Raw genomic sequence first — 15,113 nt, 5'->3', positions numbered from 1 at the left:
AACAAAATACCTGAGACTGAGTGATTTATAAAGAAAAACAAAATTTATTTGCTTACAGTTTCTGAGGCTGGGAAGTCCAAAGTCCAGCTGGTTGTGCTGACAGTGACCCAGGGGTCTCACATTGCAAGATGGTGGAAGCAGAGAGAGAGAAAGACAGACTTTCTTCTTCTTTTAAAGCCCTCAGAACCACGCCCCTGACCACCATTTTTAATCCATTCACTACTGCACGGTCCTACAGTCCAATGACGTCTTCAAGGCTCCACCTTTCAATTACCATAATAGGATCTCCCACCCTCTTAACAGTCACAGTGGGGGCTAAGTTTCTAACACATAAGACTTGGGGGACACAATTCAAGCTTCAGTGAGTTTTGAGGGGACATAATTCAATCCACTACAGTGAATTTTTCATACTCCGTTATATTAAAACCCATTGGTCTGTCTTACTCTTTTAGTAGGTCTTTTGCCCATGCATGATCTTGTATCACCGTGCATGGTTCATTTGGAAAATCTTGGGTTTTGTAGATCTTGCAAATATTGACATATCTCATTATCCGGTATCAGTACTTATAATTATCACTGTTACCACCAATCTTACCAGAAGTCTTTAAGTACTGGGAAGCTGTCAAGCTCATGTTGCTGGACACAGATTTTCCGAGATTCTAATTTCTGCTAAAAGCTCAAATTTATCATGGACCACAAATACCATCAGTTGTTTTCCTTGAGATAACCGGGTCACTTCACTAATTTTTGAGAAAGTGTGTGTCAAATGTAAGTAATTATCATTTGTCTGCTAGTCATTCTTTCAAGTAAGTTTCCATGAAAACAAAAGGTGGCCAGTTGGGCTTGCAGCTCAAATAGTTTTTTGAGTGCTTTTCTCCAGACAACCATCGTTTTTTGTTACAGAGAAGTGCTTAATGAATACTTTCCTTTTCACCATTCAGAATTTTTTTTAGAAAAGCATTCTCAAAGGTAACAATTTAATAAAACCAGCATTTTGTCCTGCTTCATCAAACATTCTTCAGTGAGACTGGCCGTGCTCTCACCGTGAGTGTGTGCTGGTGAGGACTGCGTGGTGACTGGTCCCTGCTTTGGCTGTGCTGAGGCACAGCAGTTTTGCCCACTGTGGTGTTTGCATGATCACTGCAAACATCAACATGGTCTGTCCAGGAAAAACCAGGAGATCAAAGCAGTGATTCAGCACTTGAAGCGTTTCTGTGCCACTCGTGTGCGTGGCCGAGTTTCATATCAAATATCTTCTTTTGTGTTCAGTAGGTGCCTATAACAAACAAACACAAGCCACAGTGTGTGCAGCCACATCCAGAGGCTTCCTGGTGAGGCAGAAATAGCGCTGCTGATGAGATTTAGTTCATTACACGCACATTTAGATTATTTATTTCCTTTTCATTTAGACTCTGATTGGTCTCAAATTGATGCTGCAGTTAATTCATGCCATAATGGCATTTGAAGCATTCTGTTATCTAAGGCACAATAAGGTAAATCGTTGCCATCTGTAAAGCCAAGGGAAAAATAACTTTTCTCACACTTTTGCTTTTTATTTACAGTTTGGCCCACTTTCTCTGGAGTAGATGTCTCTGTCTCATGAGCCAGAGAATTCTCTAATGTCTTGGTTTCATCTTTCCCTGGCGAAACAGCTGTGGGATGAGAAAGTGGATCTTTTAATCCTCCTTTTTAAAGCCAGTGATCCATTGTTATGTATAAGAAATATAAATAAATTTTATTTTTCGAATAAAATATTGTTAAATTCTATAATAATCTAAAATATGTATATAATATATAAATAGAAGTATACATGAGTTATATATACACACGTGCGTGTGCCCTTGCCGCTGCGTACTGAACACACGCTGCAGGTCCCGATGGCTCACCCCGCCTACTTTCATTTTCCACACTCCGCAGCAATTTTTCAAAATATGTATTTTTAAGTAAAACGTTCTTGCGTTTTGCCGTGCCAGCTGCATTTCTGATTTGTTGAGGAATGCGTTTCATAGAGGAATATGGGTCTTAGCAACCTCTGTGTTGTGTTTTTCAACAAGAGTTGAATTAAAGGGAAACAGGAGAACAGCCATCAGCATCCCCTGTGAAGCTCCAGAAACCTGCTCCAGAAATGACGGTCAGGGAGGCCGTGTGCTCCGAGGACGGCCGCTGGCTCCCCAGCCGCAGGGCTCACAGGGCAGCGGAGGGCAGCAGCTCCACGAGGGGCCGACTCCCTCGCTTCCTGTTTTACTTGAGATAGCACGTTCTCCCTCAACAACTAATACGGTTTATTTGGTTTGGAAAGTTTTGTCTGCTAATCCACAGGGGACAGACTGTCCAGAAATGCTGGGTGGTCTTCAGCGTGTCCAATTTTTATGGCTAAAGCTCAGCAAGTTCCCCAAGCAGTGGCGTAAGAGCTGGAGCCTTTCCACGGACACTTTCCCACAGACGGAGCACCCCAGCCACACGCTGACACACACAGGGAGGCCGATTCAGCCGGTCAGGGCACATACCCCCCATGCCCAGCACGTCCCCCCAGCAGCTCCCCGAACGTGCTGCGTGGCCTTTTAGGAGCCACGTGCTCTCTGTGACCGGCATGCTCTGCCCCGTGGTCAGCCTTCGCACTGCTTGCTTGCCGCAGAGCCTCAGAGGCATGTCATGTGCTTTATAGCTGGCTGTGCCTCTGGCCTTGGCTCTCAGATGCAGTCACGTATTTCCAGAAATGGGCTGCCTTGTCTTCTTTTAAGCAGCAGATGCTTGTCCTCCCTTCCTCCAGTGGTTTAGATAACCTGGAGGAACTTTTTAATTTCTTGGCCTGAATGTCAGACCTAACTTCATGCCTGTCCCCGGGGTGGCCGTCATAGCCACCTGCAGCTGCAGATTGCGTAAAACCTTTCTGGGAGGGCTTCTGAGGTCTTTTCATGAGCCTGGAGTATAAGTAATTCAGCATGACATGTCCTCTGCAGTAAATCCAAATCCATTGCTTCAGAAATTCTGAGAAATTTGATGACTGGACGGAGACTTTTTTCTACATGCCTGAACGAATGAGCCAAGGAACAAATGAAAGAAAGAACGAATGACTGACTGTGATAGTGTAATAAGAAATGTGTGTTTGGTCCTTGTCCAAGTGTCTAAAACCCTTGGAATTTCCTGAGTGATAGAGGTGAGAGGAGTGTCTTTTGTTATTCCTAATAACCCCCTTTCAACCATACTGAGTCTAGGATAATGAGGCGACTCTTGGTGGGGCCCTAGACACTGGCTTCAGGATAGGGGCTGGTTGCCAGGAGAACCGGCGCGTGAATAAAGGTTTGGAACTTCCAGCCCTGCTTCTGACTGCTGGAGTTCGACATAAGCACCAGCGGCCATAAAAACCTGCAAGTGACAGGGGTCAGAGAGCTTGGGTAAGGGAACGTGGAGGTGGCAGGTGGTGGGTACCCGGGTAGGGCGGGGAGGCCGCGCGGGCTCATCCCCACCGTGCCCCGTGCGTCTCTCCCATCTGGCTGTTCCTCAGCTGTGCCTTTCTGAGCTCTCTGAGCCATTCTGGCAGATTTTCAAGCTTGGGAAGGGGACCGTGGACAGAAGAACGGGAGCCCGGTCTTGCGACTGGCGTCTGAAGCAGGGGCTGTCCGTGGACGGGACCCTCCAGCCGTGGGGTCCAGAGACCTGGAGAACTGGTTGGTGTGAGAAGTGTTGTGGGTAGAAAGAGGTAATGGCAGTAGGAGTGATCAACCAACCAGCCAACCTGATGGGTTAGCTGTGAGTGTCAAATGAGGTGACCATATAACTCGTAACCTAGACCACAGCACTTGTATAATTATGGTGGGATGACAGACATAAACGTGCCCCGGACAGACTGGGATGTGTGTTCATCCTAAGAGTTAAATGTGTCCAGTGCCCACAATATGCTTAGCACGGTGCCCGGCACCCACAGTAAACACCCAGTAACTGTTACCATGCTGCTGTTGTTACTAGTGACTTTAATAATAGTTACATTATTTTGGACAGTGTTTAGTATTAGGTTTTCTCAAGCGCATATCTTTCCTCCTAACAAAAGGATCACTAAAGTAAGGTCAGATGTGAGTTACGTGTCCATTGCCGAAAGAGCTAACATGTTTCCAAAGATGCTTAACAAGAGAAGAGTTTACTATCCTATGAGAAGAACCTAATTTGTACTCCTTAAATAGTCTGCAAATGTGTAAACTACTCATCTGGTGTGCTCTTGCATATCAAATGACAAAAACAAATAACGATGGCTGCAATTAGTATGAGGAGCTACATTTTATTCAAAAAACCGTCAGTATTGCTGCACCCATTCTCCTAATTGGGAAAATGAGGCTTCAAAGTCAGAAAATAAATTTATAAGAAAAGGCTGCCCTACAACCAAGCTTCTGGTTTTGTGTTTTTTCAACTCAAATAAGAAAAATCAGGCATTAAATATTGTCAGATAACAGGTGAATGTTTAAACAAAGAAAGGTTAATGTAACACCAAGACAAAAAGGTAGCAAAGAATTAGCAGTAACTGAACCTCCTGTTTCTAAGTATCTATCGATTGAGACTTCCTGACGCCCTCTTCTTTTTTTCCTTTCTTTTTTTTTTTTTTTTTACCTTAACGAGATACAGTCATCAAATTAGTCATTGGAAAGGTAGTAGTTAGAAGTTCCAGCACGTCTGTGTTTGGACATTTCTTGTGCTCGGCGGTGCCCTTTGCTTTGAGAGGCGGCTTTTCTGCACGTGCAGATAATGCTGATGGCACGGTCTCCTCAGTGCTGATGTGTTTCTGAGGTCAGCTTATCCCATAAATACACTTTGAGGATGGAATAGAAGGGATTCTTTCGAGTTCCTTGGAAGTAATCAGTTCTCTAGAAAATTTGATCCCAATTTTTGTGAGTTTCTCTGACGGCCCTCAGTCTCGATCTGGTTTGAAGCGGTTTGAAAAGGTGGCCTGTTGCATGCACGTGCTTCTTGGCTGAGGGAGCCCCGGCCTCCCCTGCACCCCTCAGACGGCTTTAGAACACGTCCCCTCAGACGGGGACGCCCCATCATGAACCTTTCTTGTGAAGAATTTAATTCTACATTCTAGTTTTTTATTGTAGCTATATAAAAAAATCTGGAGCCAACATTATTTAATAAGCAGCTGGAACAATTTCCTTACCACTGCCCCCTTTTTGGAGAGGACGGGGCAAATAACTGCCTCACTAAATTGAGTATTTTGGAAAAATGAAGTATAGTTTTCTAAATGTCCAGGGAGCATCTGTCAGGAAGAGGCTAATAGCACGAGCTACTGGGCAGGAGCAAGTGTCCTGTCCAGAGGCTTCTTCTGGTCCATGTCAGAAATAGTGACTAAAAGTCAGATGTTCTATGTGAAAATTATAATGTGTTATATACATAAACTCCAAATATGCTCTCAGTTTCCTAAAACATAGCTACAATAGCGAAAATTCCCTGTGATTATGAGGCACAGATTTGGGGGAGCCAAGTTTTTATCTTACCCCGTTTTCCCTCGCACTCAACACTGGCATTGGTGTCCAGACAGGACGGCAGGACCGAGCACAGAGTAGAAAAGGGACAGCCTTAGAGTTTCTACACCTCACACGTGTTGACCACGATGAAACTACTGTGTCCCTAGAAACATTTTTTTTCTTTTGTACTTGATTGGCCCTTTCAAATTTCCACAGAATATATATTTATTTTATTAAGTTAAACCATACAGTATGGGGTGTGTAAGCAAATGTCAACTATCTCCTCCTCATCGTCCTCTCGGACTTCTGGTAACCACGCCATATACTCTTGCCAACACACAGAAGTCTGCATAAAGCAGTTTTCTCTCTTTTTAAAGTAGCTTTAAAAACAAAATAAACAAACAAGAAAAAACAGCATCATACACTGTACACATTACTCTCGAACATGTTTTTAACTGGCATGTCTTGGATATCCATCACAGGAGACAGACCCAGCTCGGTTTTTAGAAATAGGAACATATTCTGTGATGTGAACGGACCGTGCTCTATTCTGCTCTCCCTCCATGGATGCACGTTGCAGTTTTTTCTAATTTTATTTTTACAACATTGGTGCAATAAACATCCTCAAACTGATGCTTCTATTTCAGTCAGACAGATTCACAAAAGTACATTTACTGAGACAGGGCATATGTGTGTTTTACATTTTATCAGGTAGTACTACATGACTTAACCAGAAGTGTGAAGCCGTTCCCTGCCCCACCTGTGAGAACACCTTTCCCCTGTACCTCCTTCAGCAGACGGTGTCACTGTGTGGAGGTGAAAGATGATATGGTGTTGACGTGTTTGCCTTTCTTTACTGTCAGTGAGGTTGAAGATGTGCCTATTGTTACAGGCCAGTTGCATTTCTTTTTCTGTGATTTACCTTTTTTATTTCAGAATCAACCTGGTGCACAGAATTTTCACTGACAGAAAGAACATTGTGTATATATCCATGTGTTGGCCCGGCCGAATTCTGTTATGCAAGTATATTACAATCATACTGCTTTGGTTCAAAAGTGATTAAGAGCTAATGGGCCGGCCCATGGCTCACTCAGGAGAGTGTGGTGCTGATAACACCAAGGTCAAGGGTTCAGATCCGCATATAGGTCAGCACCCAAAAAAAATACCAATTCAAATATTAAACACAGGTCCATAAATTTAATGGTTCATAGCAGTTGGTAGAGCATGTTCTGAATCAAGGCTCTAATAATAAGACAGTTATTAGCATACACTTTTTTCAAACTGTGTCTGTGGCTAGAACAAAAACAGCAGGCACTCAGAGACTTGCGTGTAACTTGTGTGTCTCTTGATGTGATTGCAGCTGCGCCATCACGGTATCTTGTAGTCCACGCTTTTGATGGAGCTACCCTTCCACACCATAGATGCTTTATATTTGTTCATATTATTTACCGCTTCTTCTCCATGACTTTGTACCTCGTGCTGCAGGACATCTGTCTTCCTGTCACTATGGCCCGATGGTGTGACTGGTACGGACTGCATCATGGTTAATCAGGGGCTTAGATGGTGCCGACTCTGAAGAACTGTCACTGACAGGAAACACTTTCTAACGATGTACATACTTGTTTTCTATGGATCCCGAAAGAAGATAAGGTGGAAGAAGGCAGGACAGGAGACAGCTGTGGTGTTTGAGAAAGGAAGAGCCATCGAGCAGCCAGGCTTCCCTAGACACCTCAGAGAGGCCGCCTCTTAGGGGCCTCTGGCTCCGTGATGGAGGCCCAAGGGGTATTCACTTCCCCTTGCTAGCTAGACACAAACCCTCTCCTGGGGGACCGTTAATGTGGCTGGAATCGATGGACAGCCTGGACTCTGAACCTGCGCCCCGCTGTGCCCTGGCCGGCTCGAGCAGCACACTGCGGCTTCAGACCTTGCTGGCCCTGGGTCCTTGGTCCCTCTCCGCCCTCCGTTGCCTCATCTGTACGATCAGGGTGATGGTGGCCCCTGTTCTGTAGGGCTGGTGTAGAGGTTAAAGGATGCGTAAAGCACTCGGCCCTGCTCCGGGCTCACCCTTAACGAGGGGCAGCTCTGGGTCCTCCAGCCTCCCCTACCCTCTGCATCTTGCCCATCAGCAGCAGGGCTGCCACCCCTGGGCTCCTTCGTGCTGTCGCCCTTCACAGCCTGCCCTGCGGACAATCACCATGTCCCAGCAGCCTGGCAGCAGTGCTGGGCACAGCCAGCCGTGCTTCTCCAGTCCTGTCTTTCCCCTGCTCTGGGACACCGCCCTCCGCTGTGTGCCTCCTGCCAGCTGCGCCTTCTCCTCCTCTCCCTGATGCCCATGCCTGTGCCTCTGACTCAGGGCACCTTCGCCCAGACCTCTCCCTGGGACTTCCAACTTGGATATTCAACACCTGCTTGATGTCTTCTTGGTTCTGCCCTAGGCACTCTAAACCCACACACCCCAAACTGAGCTCTCAGTAACTCCTTCACAAATGTATCTTCTACCCTTCTTTCCACCCGAGTGAATAGTGTGTCTGGGCCGGCTGTGGTTTACAGTGTGGCCTCGTAATACTAAGTTCAACGGTTCGGATCCCCATACCGGCCAGCCGCCAAAAAAAAAAAAAATAGCTCATCCACTGTGGGGGGGTTGTGGGCACCATGGCAGTTTTGCCAGGTGTGGGAGCTGGCAAGACGGGGAAGGGACCCTGCCAGGGTCCCAGACAAGTGGAAGCTCAGGGTGAGAAAGTGAGATCAGAAAGAGGGTCAGAACCGGGCCGTGCCCGCCCTCTCTCATGCCCTCTGCCCGCTCCTCCACGATCCTCCTGACTCCTCAGCTTCTTCCCTACCTGCTTTTGCCCCAGAGTCAGTCAAGGAAGAGGTTAAAGGAGAAGAAAAAGAGAAACCATTGGGAACGAACGGCTCCCGGGTCTCCCGCCCTATCCCTTCCTGTTTCTGGATCCGCTCCCTGAGCTTCATGCCAGTTGTGTGGAGAAGTGGCCCAGGAGCCATGGCGAGGTGGCGTTGGGTGGAGGGAGCCTTGGTCCAGCTTTCATCTTCCTTCTGCTTAGCAGTGAGCGTCTGTGACAGAACCTTGAAAGACCCCCACTGTCTGGGATGCAGCAGTGAACTGCAGGAAGCCCCTGGGGACAGCTCTGGGGCCCTCTCAGAGCTACCACCAGGGGCTCAGAGTTGGACACAGGCCCCCAGACCCCTCCCACAAGGGGAAGTGGAATCCCGATGCACTGACACTCAAGGACCCTCCAAATGTATGTTCCTGTAGAAATGTATCTATGCAAAATGGTGAGGTCTATAGAGTGTCATACTGAAGGTCCATTACACATCAACTAGGCTATAACCACTTGTCTTGTTACGACAAGGGCTACTGCGAGGCTAATGTCTGGAATCATGCTCACAGTGCCAATTGTCTAGCTCTTAATTCTGTTCGTTCATGACGCCAATTGTAAAGCTAGGCGACCACGCTAGTTGTCCTGGCTCTTTTACCTGCCGCTAATACTGCACTGACTGCTCCGATGGTTGAGGTAGGGCTGGGTCTGGAGCTCCCAGACCCCTCAAGCCCATTCACAGACTGGGTCACCAGACCCCTTTACACAGATCTATAAGCTAGGCAACCAGCCACACGGTCCTTGGAAGCGGCAGGTCTGGAAGAACATGGCTGCACAGGGCGGGCGCTTGAGGCAGTAAACACCAGCCACAGTGGCGCTGTGCAGGCACACTTACTCCACCCCCACACACAATGTTTACAAAACCGCCTCTATCCAGTCCTGAGGTTAGGGGAGCCTGACCAAAATGTTTCATTTTCCCAACAATCCACCCATTCAGGGTCCCTCACCGTACAATCTAAGTGTTCAGAATCTTCTGCAATGTTCCCTTAGCTAGGATAAGTGACCCTTCCATTTACATAAACTGTTGTCTGTTCAGTATGCCTTAAGGCTTGCAGTTCTGTCCTTTTAACTGTCAGCTGCATATGTCCAGTTAATAGTCACCATCGGTGTGATCCTCCATGCAAATCCTGCAGTCATACAAATGGGAAGTTCAGTGCATATTCAGCAGGCCAATATGTTGATCATGCGACTGTGGTGCAGTGCCTGCAGCCAGAACACTATAGGCAAAAAGACAGGAGAGTTATTGGTACCAACAGGGTAAGTTCTCGCCCCTCTGGTAAGATACATGCCAGTTTGCCATCCTGAGAAAGGATGGTTGCAGGAGTAGGTATCCTACCTGGCTTATGATACCATACTTTATCTGCTAACACTGTGGGATCAATAGGTTCTACATGTAACAGTATAGGGGAACTCATAATTGACCATAATGATAATACAAATGTGCCCTTTGGAATAGAGCGTTCATCTGTTCTAGGCCATGTCACCTTCACTTGAGGAGGCCAGGCACTTGTCACCCAAGGTGAAACTTGCAAGCCTTCCTCTAATCCTTTCCCCAAAGCCCTATTAGACCTACCCAGCATATATGGGGGGCTTTTATTCTCCAAGGCCATTCCCATTGTACTGTCTGTCCCTGTTGCAGACAGGTTGGGGCCGGTAAGAGAATATTTCCATTCTTGCCATATCCTGGCTTCAAAAGCTTATCTTTAGTAGTGACTTGCAGTTGTATAGGTGCTGGAGCCCTATGCAACAGAGCTTCCACTGGAGAGGGCCAGCCCTTGCGGGGTCTCTCATTTAGTATTCTAACTGTCTGCCATAATCACCATGCCCACCCCTTCAGGGAGGGGGGTTGGGTAGATAGCCTTAGTCCCTTTTTTAAAAGACCATTGTACCGTTCAGTCATTCCTGCTGCCTGGGGATGACATGGCACATGTAACTTCCACTGAATGGACAACTGGGAGGCCCACCTCTGAACCTCATGTCCGGTAAAGTGGGTTCCATTGTCACTCTCTATAATTACAGGCTGGCCATACATGGCAGTAAGGCGATTCAGTGCCTTCACAGTGTTTACCTGATCTGGGGCCTTACAAGGCCATACAAACAAAAGACCAGTAGCCATATCATCAACAGCTGTGAAGATGTATCTGAAATTCTCTGACCTTGGCAGTGGTCTGACAAAGTCCACTTGCCATCAAGTCAGGGGCACCCTTCCTCAAGTTATTTGCCCATCTGTATGGGGCACCCACTGGGGTCGTGGACTCTCTTGAGCACATACTGGACAAGCACGACAGGCATTCACTACATCCTCCCATTTTACAGGCAAGGCCCATCTTTGAGTTGCCATCCACATGGTTTTGCTGCCAGCATGCTGCATTTGTTGATGTAACCACTGGGCTACATCAGTAGCTGGGGCTCTCTCCAGCCATCTTACCTTAGCCAAGGCATCGGCTTCATCATTTCCTGGACTGGCTAAGGGGAAGTGTCCTGTGACATAGAAAAGAGTGACTTCTTTCTCATGTCCCAATTCCCATAACTCTTGCCACATCACTTGTCCCCCATAGGGGATGGTGGCCTACCATCCACTGTTGATACTTTCAAGTAGAAAACCAAAGGGTTAAACCTTTGTTCCCAGCCTCGCTGTCAGTACAGATGGTTAATGGCCCAGGCTCATTCTTTATCACCATCCATACTGCTCTCAATTCTGCCCATTGACTGCTTTGCCCCATGCCATTTTCATACCACATGGTATCTGTTAAGGGCTGGACAGCAACAGCTGTACATGATGCTGAAGGTCCCATTCTAGAGCCATCTGTATACCAAGCTTGTTCTGTGATAGGTCCCTGTCCCTCGTGGAAAGGTGTAGCCTCCACCTCCGTGGGTAACGGTTGTGTCAAAGTTTCCTCCACAGCCTCTACTGGGCCTAGCACAGTTTGCAACTCTTTGGACAGAGGACTTGTTGACACAGTGCTCCTTTGTTCTATATATGCTCCCCATTTAGACAGAGTGGGAGTCTGAGCTACACCCATTTTAGGGTTGGTTGCCCATGTGTGCAGCCAACCTATTATGGGGTATGTCATCCTTACTAGGACTTTGGCAGTTCCTGTGATAGCTTCAGTGGCTATCAAAGCAAAACACAGCTGCTAACTGTTTTTCTATTAGGGTGTAGCGCACTTCAGCGCCCTTCCAGAGCTGAGACCAGAATCCTACAGGTGGGCAGAATCATTCTTGTCTCTGCCACAAACACCATCCTAACCCCTCCTGGGTTATATGTACATCTAACTGAAACGGCTTAGTGGGGTTGTAAAGCTTGTACTTGCTGTATTGCCCTTTTTGTAGCCCAATAAGCTTGTTCCCCTTCCTCAGTCCAATCCCAGAGGGCTCCTTTCTTTGTCAGTGCATATAGTGGGCATACCATTTGGGCCATATGGGGTACAAAAGCTCTCCAATACCCCAAAAGTCCCAAATATGTCTGTAGCTGAGCTACAATTGTGGGTCAAGGGTATGCCTGTATCTTATCTATAATAGCTTCTGGGATGACCCTTGTCTTACCTGACCAGACTACTCCCAGGAATTTGACTGACATCCCAGGTCCTTGCACTTTGGCTGTGTTCATGGCCCACCCACATTGTTCCCAATGACTTAGCAGCATTGGAGCTGCCTGGGTTAAATCTGCAAGAGAATCAGAGGTTAGTAACACATCATCAATGTAGTGAAACATTGTAACTGTGCTGGGCCTAGTCCACTTGGCTAGGTCCCCAGCCCCCAAACCATGACAGATGGTTGGGCTATGCAGATAACCTTGGGGCAGTACTTGAAAGGTCCACTGTTTTCCTTCCCACGTGAAGGCGAACTGATCTTGGCTATCAGCTGAGATTGGAATGGAGAAGAAAGCATTTGGAAGGTCCAGTACATAATGAATAAGTCCCCAGCTGAGTCGCCAGCTGATCCATCAAGTCATGAACTGAAGGCACAGCTGCATGCAAAGGAGACACTACTTTTAGTTCTCAGTAGTCTACAGTCATTCCCCAGGTACCATCAGGCTTTTTCACTGGCCATACTGGAGCATTAAATGGGCTCTGAGCTGGACGAATAATGCCAACTTTCTCTAATTCCAATATAGTAGCACTTATCTCTGTATATCCTCCTGGTAGGTGATACTGCTTTACATTAACTACACATCTTGGCTTGGGTAACACCTGTGGGTCATGTTTAGCATATCGTCGTAACACAGGCTTTACTGTCCATATTCACAGCCGAAACTCTCCAACTTGTTTGCAGGTGCAAACCATAAAGTACATCCATACCCAAGATGTATTCAGCTGTAGGAGATATATATACAGTATACACTCAAGGAGGTAATCTTCCTGTGTCCAATGGCAATGACACAGCTTTGACCTCAGTAATATGTCCTCCATAGCCATCTATATGAACTGTGGCCCCTGGAAACTTATCTGGATTGCCATATATTATACAGGCTATATTCTGTACCTGTATCCACCAATGCCAAAACACGCTGCACACTTGTCCTCAACCAACAATATATTGCCGATTCAACATGAGGCCTCCCCGGCCCTCACCTGCCCCCAAAAGATGAGCATCTTGGCCTTTTCCCTAATCAGAGTGGAACAGTTCATCTGCCTCCTCAGGAGCAACCAAAAAGTTCTTTAAATCCACTGAGCACACCTTGCTAACTGTTTCCCAACGTTTGTGAAACGCTGTTCAGGGCGCAATTGCTGCCACAAGGCAAACAGCCACATTTGGCTGCCAGTCAATTTTCTTTTTATCAAACCCTGCTGCAAGTAAGTCAAGCCACATCTGCTTACGGCTTGCTTGGTCCCTTTGGGATAAAATCTTGAGCATTTCTTGGGGGTTTGGTCTTTGCCACCTTTCAGACCCCTTTTGCTTGTCTGCTATCCTCTACTTCACCCAAGCTGGCTGTCATGGTCATTACCTCATGTAGAGGACGACCAACGTATGGGGCCAGTGTGTCCATCAGTGACCCGAAGGACATTGACGGGGCATTTTGCAGCACTATGTCTCTCATGCTGCCTGTAAAGTTCTCATCATCCGGGCCACGAGTGTTCACATTAAACATGGACTGCTGCATCCCCAGCTCTTGAATGATTTGGACCAGCTCGGCATACGTTTGCCATTTGCTAACAATCCTGGGCAGTTCTCCAGCATTTGCCCACATGGTTCAAGCAGCTGCACTCACCCAGTCCATCAAGGAGTGATTACCTCGTCTGGGTGCATATCTGCGGCTATTTTGCAACCGTTGTCTCAGGGACGGGTGCATGGTGATGGAGGCCGATTTCTCCACCTCCTCACCAGAGCACATTACACTGTCCACCCCTAGGTCCCATAACCACAACAGGCAAGCAGCCAGGGTCTCCCCGTTTCTGCCTGAACTGTCTCCCCAAGTCAACTAGTTCAACCTGCGTATATGGGACATAGGTGGTGAACTGGGTCACCTGTGGATTGCCCACTGGTTGTCCGTCTGGTCCCATAGACAGCTCATGCCTCAATTTCTCGTGCACAACAGGTTGTGCCTGGAGATGCACGGTTTCCCCCAACTCATCATTTGGTTGCTCGTCTTCCCTGGTGTGAGGGGCAGGAGTGGCCAGTCGCCACATGTCATCCCCTAGGACATTTATCCATGCTTCCAATGACTCTGCTTTCTGCCTCGAATCTGCCAGTAGCTGCACAGCATCCGCCAACAACTCTGCTTTCCGCTTCAAATCTCGATCAACTTGGAGCAGAGCGAGCAGCAGCCAGGCTCTGGTCAGCAGAAAAGTGGCCACTGGGCACCACATGCTCAAAGACAGCCACATTTCCTCCCCCTTCGAAGGGGTTTTCTGCTATAGTACCTGGTCTATGGTGGCTTGCAATACAGTGTGCAGCAACCAGGTCCCAGTCAACAGAAAGGTGGCCATAGTGCACAGCATATTCACAAATAGCCACATTTCCTCCTTCTTCCAAGGGCTTTCAGCTCCTGTATCTGCTCAGAGTCCTATCACAGCCTATGCCAAATGTGGCGTAATCTTGCCCATCTATACCACTTTGTCTGGCTACTGTGAGGCTAATGTCTGGAATCCTGCTCACAGCACCAGTTGTCTAGCTCTTAGTTCTGTTCGTGACGCCAGTTGTAAAGCTAGGCAACCACGCCAGTTGTCAGGCTCTTTTACCTGCCGGTAATCCTGTACCGACTGGGCCGATGGTTGAGCTAGGGCTGGGTCTGGAGCTCCCAGACCCCTCAAGCCCATTCACAGACTGGGTCACAAACCCTTCACACACTAGGCTGGGTCACCAGACCCCTCCACACCAGCTGGGTCACCAGACCCCTTCACGCAGGTCTATAAGCTAGGCAACCGGCCACACAGTCCTTGGAAGTGGCAGGTCTGGAAAAAACATGGCAATGCAGGGCAGGCGCTGGAGGCAGTAAACACCAACCAAAGTGGCGCTGTGCGGCGTACTCACTCCACCCGCACACACACAGTGTTTATGGAACCGCCCCTATCCGGTCCTGAGGTTAGGGGAGCCTGACCAAATTGTTCCATTTTCCCAACACGACTATATATGAAATTGTTAATAAAAATGTTTTTTAACTTTCAAGCAACAGATTTACAAATATGGTTATTGAATATATGCTATATGCTAAGCAAATATTGCTAATCACTTTACATGTGTTAATGTATTTGGTCCTGACAATAACAGTATGAGGGACGTAGGCCCATTTTACAGATGAGTAAACTTAGGTTTAGAGGTT

The 15,113-nt window shown here is 47.4% G+C and overlaps 1 protein-coding gene across 1 annotated transcript in view; it reads left to right on the top strand.

Moving 5' to 3' along the window:
* FANCC (FA complementation group C) overlaps positions 1-15,113 on the top strand; it is a 201,729-nt gene that overhangs the window by 157,096 nt on the left and 29,520 nt on the right. The window lies entirely within an intron of this gene.

The sequence above is a fragment of the Cynocephalus volans genome, chromosome 10 (assembly GCF_027409185.1).
Source record: "Cynocephalus volans isolate mCynVol1 chromosome 10, mCynVol1.pri, whole genome shotgun sequence".
NCBI lineage: Eukaryota > Metazoa > Chordata > Mammalia > Dermoptera > Cynocephalidae > Cynocephalus > Cynocephalus volans.
The sequence above is the reverse complement of the archived record's forward strand: the minus strand, read 5'-3'. Positions and strand labels throughout refer to the sequence as shown.